Raw genomic sequence first — 9,190 nt, 5'->3', positions numbered from 1 at the left:
TTGTATGCAATGCTGGCATGACAGGGACCTGCCCCCATACATCCCAGATTAAACAAGGTTGTTAATGTTATGTCATATACAGAGTGCAAAACACCCTGTGGTAATCTGGGGGAATGTAGTTGTACTTTGTTACAGTAGAATGTACAAACAGATATGTAGAACAATATCACCAAGGATATGCATATCTTAAGAAGAAGAACTGCATCATAGACAGATATGCACTCTCTGAAAAAGCCACACCACTCTGTATGTCTGACCAGCATCATGCAGAATACAGTAGTCACTTTTTATGAAACCATGCTCTTTTGTGCAGCAAATTAACTCACCAACTCACTCCCCATTGTAGTGCTTATGCTAGCAAGACTAGAAGTTGAATTATCTTTATAAGGAACAATTTAATTGTTTTGTGTGATCATTCCAAATTCAGAAACAGAGAAACTTGTTCAGCTTTCTTAGTTTGAGAGCACTAGCCAAAAACTGAAAATTGGATCATATAGATTAAGGTGATAGAGTACCAGGAACCAATTCACTATGGTGTTGCAGATCTACAGTAGTTAGTTAAAAGCATGGAAGGTAGAAGAGGCTAAGACAGCCTAAAATACAGTGTGAAGTAAAAACCTCAATGGTGACCTTCTTCTGAATTCTTACTTACTTTTTCACAAACACACTAATGGGTACTGAGTGGTTTATTACCCCATAACATCTTTTTAAAGTTTATATTTAGGGACTGCACACAGTTTTGATTTATGAGGCTTCCACTGAGATCAAAACATTAATATTACAAATTGATTACAGTATTTATATTAGAAAAGTGTTTTACCAGCGCTCAAAGGCATTGTTTTGTTTGATGTTCACTTCCAATTTAAAATTTCAATGAGCTGGTATTTTTCTTAAAAGAATATAAGAAAACATTTGACAAGAACAGACCATTCCACCCCAGCATTGCTTGTTAATCCTTATTCATTTATAGTTTGCAAAATATTACTGAGCTGAGATTTCAATGTCCCCGATGTATTATTGTATACCACTCAACCTGGTAACTTAATCCATGCATTTGTGAAGTGCCTTTCATAGAGAACTCGGGTACAACCTGTTTTACAAAGGATTGAATAACGCTGTCCTAAAAGATTTATGATACTATTTACTGCACATTCACAAAAGTTGATTTACAATGTAAAGTGAGCTGGGCCACACATTCACTCCAAATGCTCTTAATCTTCTAAATACGGTTTACTTTAAACACCCACATGCTAATTTTATGGTCCTATTGTTCTTCATTTTTGACATTTACTTGGTAAGTGTTAATATTAGACTAATTTTAATACATTTTATACATCCTGATTGTGATTTGATATTATATTATTTTTACTACTACATTTGTACAAAATTATGTCTGTTGGCTGAGTTCTTGTCTGCTGTGTTTTTAATGCATAAAATCCCAGCTGGCAAACCAAATTACTTACTTGGGACAATAATTTACAATTAATTTGATTAAAAATAAGAACAGAAGGTCCTGCTTATCCATTCAGAGAATGTGAACACAGGCGTCCAAACTAAATGAAATTCACATCATAATTTGTATGACTGCGTATTTGCTTGGTTTGACTACTCTGACTGTGCTGTGGCCCCCTTCTCACGGTATCCTTGTTTAATCTACCAGTAATCTGATATGGCCACAATCACAAAGTCTAGTTAACACAGTGATGCAATGCTTAACATTGCTGCCTTGCAGCTTCTGATGCCCATGTCTGCTTCTCTGCCTGGGTGCTTCTTCTGTGGCATTCAAGCGTTTTTTTTTTTTTTCCAGGGTAGCTCTGGTTTCATCCCTAAGGATTTAAATTCTCACAGCCATTGTTGACTGACCTCATATTACTGAATGCAAGGGTGCCCTGTAATGTACACACTTACCACTTTAATCCTCCCTTTATGTTGGTTTTCAATTGCTCCTAATGTCAAAAAGAGAGGCTCTGGGTCTTATTAACATTATAATGGAACAGGGAGAGTACTAAAGATGGTAGAGAAAGATTCAAAAAGGTCTTTGCAAAGTAATTAATATAACAGCACAGGTTAAATTAGATAATAAATTAATGGCATGATTTAAATATTTGATCATAATTAGCTATTAAATTTATTTTACAGAGGATGGCTCAATGCTATCCCACCACCATTTTCAATATGGAATCTATGTGCTTCTTTAATGTTTATGTGGGATTCCCCTCTGGATTCTCGTTTCCTGTCAATGTTCCACATAACAGATGACTAAATGCTTTCTTTAAACTGGTCCAGTGTCAATTTGCCTCATGGTCTTGTGGCCTAAGGTTCTGGACATGAAATCAAAAAGTGTTTGGCTCAATATGAATTATATTCTTGTTTTTTTATAAAGTGTCTTGTGATAGTGTGCTACATGAAGAGTGCCCCATAGATAAAAGATTAATTTGGCTGTCCTCCAATTGAAAAATAAGAAAGACTTGTTCTGTAGCTCTAAACTTGTAAAGCGGTTTGGGAGTTTGTTTATTGTAGAAATCTTGATTTGCCTAATAGAAATCTTAATTTGCCTAAAAAAGTGTTTCTGTGTAAATAATGTCAATTTGTAAAAGGCTATGCCCTTTTTTAATTCAGCCATATATCATGGGGTTCAGCGTCTCCTTTCTTCAGAAGTGCGCCACTGTTGCCCCACCAAGTCCTCATAGTATTATAACCTTTGAAGAAGAAGAGGAGAGGTTGGGAGCATGTATTGATAACAGCATGTGGCCGCACTCACCACATGATGAACCACCCTCAACCTTTAAGAAATTGCAGGATATATGATTTTATTCTAAAATATAAGACTAAATTTAAACAATATTAATATATGTATTTAACAAATACAAATATCTCTAACTGGGTCAACATGTCAATCACCTTAGTTGGCAGATAGATAGATAGATAGATAGATAGATAGATAGATAGATAGATAGATAGATAGATAGATAGATAGATAGATAGATAGATAGATAGATAGATAGATAGATAGATAGATAGATAGATAGATAGATAGATAGATAGATAGATAGATAGATAGATAGATAGATGGGGGATCTGTCAACAGGCTGGGGGCCTATCAGAATGGATAGAGAACATTGATAAATGGGCATCCTGGCTGTAATGGTTGGCGTTTCCTTTTCCAGCCAAGATGATATAATGGAAGGGCAGGGGGTGACTATCTCCGTGGTGCCACAAGTTTGCTAAGTGTACTGGGTGACACTATTCCTCTGGTGTAGCTCGCATTTGGACACCCACAGGGCTATAATTCTGGAGAACAGTCATGGTGGGATCTTTGGGGACCACTAGAGGGAGCTGTTTAGAGGAGGCTTCTCTGTTGGATGGAGTTTCCAACTTACACAGAGGTAGTGCTCCCACATGACAGTGCTGATGCACCAGAAATATTCCCGGTCTGGCGTTAAGGAGATCATCATCACACCTGGGGAGGAGTGAAGAAGGAATGAAGAAAAGAAGAAAAGAAAAGAGAAGAAAGAGAATCAAATTTGTATTATGCTGAGATTGAAGAAGTATCCTGTTTTAATGTACTTTCTTAAATAAATAGTTTAGTTGAGCCCAAGATTGTACTTAGTCTGGTTGTGTCTGGGGCTCTGTGACAGGCCACGATAGATAGATAGATAGATAGATAGATAGATAGATAGATAGATAGATAGATAGATAGATAGATAGATAGATAGATAGATAGATAGATAGATAGATAGATAGATAGATAGATAGATAGATATTTCAAAGCTACAAGTTAATCACTGGTACTGTTATTTGTTTTCCTGATTTTTTTATACCGTAAAATACCATGTGGTATTATATATTACACATATTAATTGTCTTTTTGTAAAATGTGGTTAATTTTTGGAATGTTATCAAGGTTTCAGTCACAGGCACAATGTTTGTTAAGCTTATATTAAGTTTTAACATGTGTGTTTAGTTAGAAAGGACCTGCAATTTGTAGCTTGCACGACGGAGTTGGAAACTGTCCAGGTATTTAGAGAAATGTTTCATTTCTCATTCAGGTTTGCAACTGCAATACTCAATAAAAAAATATTTATTTAGGTCAAGTAATAACAGTGAAGACAGTGAGTGTATACATTTGTATTGTTGCCTATTAAGTGTGTTTTATTGATTTTAAGCTAGACCTTTTCATTGTTTTCATATTTTCTATAAAATAATACAGTATCAGTTTTTGCCTATTGTTCCTAGGATGTACTGTATCATGGGAGTATTTTATTATGAAGCCTGTATCTTAATACATAGTGTAAGTGGCCTATAACTCATGCCTACTATGTGGGGTTGCAGCAAAAATTCAGCTTTGAAGAGCTTTGACCTGTTTGAGTAAATATGGAGTTGCATACATAGCTTCACCACAGGTTTTCCTCTTTGTAATTTCTTCCTCCATATCCATTGAAATGAAAACCATTTTGCATATCATAGAAGTCCTTTTTGTACAACATACTCTATTGAATATTTTTTTTTTTAGCTTAACAGTTGTTTATACTGGGACAGCCAGAATTCAGATTAATGTGGGAGGAAAACCCAAGTACCCAGCGGAAGACCTACATAGACATGTGAAGAACATGGAAACTCTACATGGATAATGGTCATGTACAAAATTTGAACCCAGAATGCTAAACACTGTACCTTCATGTCACTCTAATTTGTGAAAAACTATTTCCCATGTGTACAGCACAGTTCCAACACAAAGCACACTTCTCTTTTCTTCTCTGTCCACCTCCACTCCTCCTGGCAAGCTTCGTCATCTTCCACCTGAATCTGGCACCCAGAGTAGAGGCTGCTGGCTCCCTTTATAAGGCACCTGGAAGTGCTCCAGGTGCTCGTTGGTCTACTTCCGACAGCACTTCCAGGTGTGGTGGAAGAGCTGCAATGAATGGCTCAGCAGCAGCTGTAACACCCCCTGGGCTGCTCCACACTGTAGCTCCCATGGAGCCCTGCGGGAGTCTGAGGCAATGCTCTGGATACGCTCCCTCCCCTGATCCTTCCAGTGTAGAGGCGTCCCAGTTGGGCAAGGCCCCCGGCTGTACACCACAATGTATATATATACAAGGTGAGACACAAAAATAACCGGATTGGTAAAAAAAAAAAATATTGATGAATTACAGTATTCTAAACATTGTCACGTTCTATACAAACTTTTGTCATGTGAAGTTCTTCGTGCAAAATGCATCTCACTGATTCCCTGTCAATACCAGCCAACTCTGAGATAGCTCGAACACCTAGGCGACAATCATTTTGAACAATCTGATTCACAGTTTTGATGTTTTCATCCGTCCGAGATGAACATGGGTGACCTGGGTGTTGAACGTCTTCCACATTTTCTTGTCCTTCCTTGAAACGTTTGTGCCACTCAAAAATTTGTGTGCAAGACAAACTGTTATCACCGTACACTATCATTTCATAAGTTTCTATGGAGCAATTGTTGTGCAAATACTGACTGGGTTATTCACAAAATATACCTAGCCGGTCGGCGGTTTGAGAAGGCATGTAGGATATACAGTAGTTCTATGATTCACGTCCAGCCGACCTCCAGACGGTTTTCCAGGAAAGCCCCAAGACCATGTCCGGTTATTTTTGTGTCTCACCTCGTATATATACCTGCAGGTTTAGAAAATGAATATGTGCCAAGTATTAACATTCAAAACATTGACTGTGAGGTAAAGCAGATAAACAGCATCAATCTGGGATTGCCTACAATACCAAAACCAGTTAGAAACACAAATGCAACATCAGCTTATTGAAAAAAATCTATCAGTTTCCAAGTTAGCCCCTATACTTAAGTGGTCTTTTTGCAGAATGTGAGCATCAAGCTCTTTTTAATTATATCCTATAGTTTTTACTGTCTAGCTTAGACTTCTATTGCATGTTTTAATTTCCTTTCCAGCGCTTTGTTACACCCTTTTTTTTATCATTTGGCTAGGTGATCTATTAGTAACTTTTTATATTTTTTCTATTAGTAACTTTTTTTATTCAGGATCACTTTAAAAAAATAACACTAGTGGAAATATATTCTTTCTACTACTTTTCACATTGACATTTCACTATGACACCTTTCACTTGAAGTGTGCTTTGTTTCTATTGATGCAAATAAATTCAGTGAATGGAACACATTCTATAAAAGACTGACCTTTTCTCAGCAAAAGCCATAAATGATATGGGTAAAGCTGAAACCATTTATCATATAAAAAATTATGGAGAATAGCCTCCCGTAGTTCAACTGAATCATAAAAACGTTTTCCTGCAATTTTTGATTATGAGAGGGGCTTCATTTAAATTGTGATGCAAAATGTGAAAAAAGTGAAAAGAACAACAACAATTATTTGTATTTCTACATATGAAAGTAGCTCAAAATGTTTTACAATAATAATAGCTAAAGAGAGTTACAAAAGAATGTAAAAAGTAAAGGACAGATACTGTATTTATAACAGCAGAAAATCATAATGTTCAGCTTTGTAAGAAATTATTAACAATATAACATTAGAACAATCTAGACAAGAACAGGCCATTCAGCCCAACAAAGCTCGCCAGTCCTATCCACTTAATTCTTCTAAAATAAAAGGTTGAGTCGAGTTTTGAAAGTCTCTAAATTCCTACTGTCTACCTTGCTACTTGGTAGCTTACTCCAAATGTGTGTGGTTCTCTGTATAAAGAAAAACTTCCTAATGTTTGTGCGAAATTTACCCTTAACAAGTTTCCAACTGTGTCCCTGTGTTCTTGATGAACACATTTTAAAATAAATGTCCTGATCCACCGCACTGATACTATTCATAATTTTAAACACTTCAGTCATGTCACCTCTTAATCTTATTTTGCTTAAACTGACAAGGCTCAACTCTTTTAATCTTTCCTCATAACACATCCTGTGTAGCCCTGGAATCAGCCTAGTCGCTCTTCTCTGGACCTTTTGTAATGTGCTATGTCCTTTTTGTAGCCTGAAGACCAAAACTGCACACAGTACTCCAGATGAGGACTCACCAGTGTGTTACAAACCTTGTGCATAACCTCCTTGGACTTGTACTCTACACATCTTGCTATTCTGTTAGCCTTCTTAATGGTTTCTGAACACTGTCTGTCTGGCCATTGATAGTGTCAAATCCACTACGACTCCTAAATACTTCTCATAAGATATACTTTCGATTTTCAGATCTCCCATGGTGTATTCAAACCAAACATTTTTACTTACTACATGTAATATTTTACATTTACTAACATTACATTTCATCTCCCACAAATCTGCCCAAGCCTATATACTGTCCAAGTCCCTGTAATGATTCAAAAGTTTAAAGATTATCTGCCAATCCACTTAATATGGTAACATCTGCAAACTTAACCAGCTGGCCCTAGCAGTGACCTCTGTGGAACAACACTCTTAACATCAGCCAATTTTGATGAGGTTCTTCACACCATCACCCTCTGCTTTCTGTGTCTGAGTCAATTCTGCATCCATCTACACACCATGCCCTGAACTCCCACTTCTTTTAGTTTGATGCCGAACCTTTCATGTAGCACCATATAAATGTTTTCTGAAAGCAGAGAGATAATATCATATGCTCCACTTTTATTATATCCTTTTGATGGTTACCCATGCTGACTGTTCAGTAAAACTCCTGTTCTTGCCATATGTTGCTCAACCTTATCCTTATGGCCAGATGACCAGAGAAGACATGAAAGTAAAAATTGCAGTGGGCATTATGTTATGGAAAATAAAACTGTTGAGTACTATGGCCTAAAGATCACTCACTCCCCTCTTGGTATTCTATAATCCAACAATCTGTCACCATCAACAGGTTTCTTTTGTAGAGCTCTCTTAATCTTCCCAGTATCGCAGGTGGTCACAAAGTAAACTTGGCACAGCTGTGCATACTCTTCATTCATTTTTTATTATTTGTATGACTTAAATGTGTCCCAGTTTCATACAATATCACATTTTGATTGGAATACCAAAAATGACAGAAATCTGTGCTGTATTATTATCAAACTAAAGGTCTGACTAGGATAAGAATTATTTCCTACCCCAGAGTAGGACATGAGAAGTAGTTATGAAGCACTGTACACCCACTCAGAGTAAGGAGTAGGAATTCACATGTGAGAATGAATGATTTACAACAAGTCGAGCTGCAAAATGGCACTCGTGATGACATTTTGTAGTTTTATGACACTAGAGCTAAGGTATCACATAACAATAATAGTAACTTTCAAAGTAGTAGCAACAGAAGAAGAAGAGGAAGAAGGAATGCATAATAAGTCAGGATATTGTGCAAAACTGCAAGTACTGTAACTGTTGCCACTTCACAATAACATCAAGAATAAAACTGTAACAAGCACCAAGATGGAAGGACTGAGACACACCACACACACACACACATCAAATGGAAGTAAAGCCAATAACGGCCTTAATTAATAAATAAATCTGTCTCTATAGTGATACTCCCCTTTTCTTCTGAGAGACTCTGTTTATCCAGTGCCTCGTTAAGTCTCCATCTGCCTTCCTGAACCTTCCCAAGCTTATAAAGTGTAACGCAAATGTTCCAGGGGTTCACAGAATGCAGAACGTGGCATACTGTGTAACATTTCACTGTTAATTACCTATCCAGCCCCACCTATCTTCAGAGTAATATGCTGGCTACTACAATACAGTTTGTATCTATGTCCACCTGTGTGTTGATACTGTGATATTGGTTGTGATACAGATTTGGGGCAAAGATCTTTATGTGAGTGCCATTAGCCACACCAACAACCCAAAAAAAAAAAACATGCGATTTGCATGAATGCAGCTTATTTTAACTTTACCTCATGTTGAGTGGTGGATATATATATAAATCTATTAATTACCACATATGTTGTACAGCCATTCAGAGTTTGTTGTAAAATTCAAAAAATTGGTTGGTTATGACAAATCACTGCTATTGCCAAGCTGCATTTTCCCAATGACCAAGTAATGTACAGTTACCAACACCTTCATTTTGGCTAACAGCGTGTGGCTCCTCCATGAGGATGGAGTGATCACATAAAATAAAAGATTTATTATTCCAGCTCTGACACCTCACCACCACAATGAAAAGTGTGAGGTTTTTTACAGAGGCTGTAGTGTCAACCCTGCACTTGGATCCAAGTCTAGGTGGTTTGTCATGTGGTGGGTGTG

The sequence above is a fragment of the Erpetoichthys calabaricus genome, chromosome 4 (assembly GCF_900747795.2).
Source record: "Erpetoichthys calabaricus chromosome 4, fErpCal1.3, whole genome shotgun sequence".
NCBI classification, from domain to species: domain Eukaryota; kingdom Metazoa; phylum Chordata; class Cladistia; order Polypteriformes; family Polypteridae; genus Erpetoichthys; species Erpetoichthys calabaricus.
The sequence above is the reverse complement of the archived record's forward strand: the minus strand, read 5'-3'. Positions refer to the sequence as shown.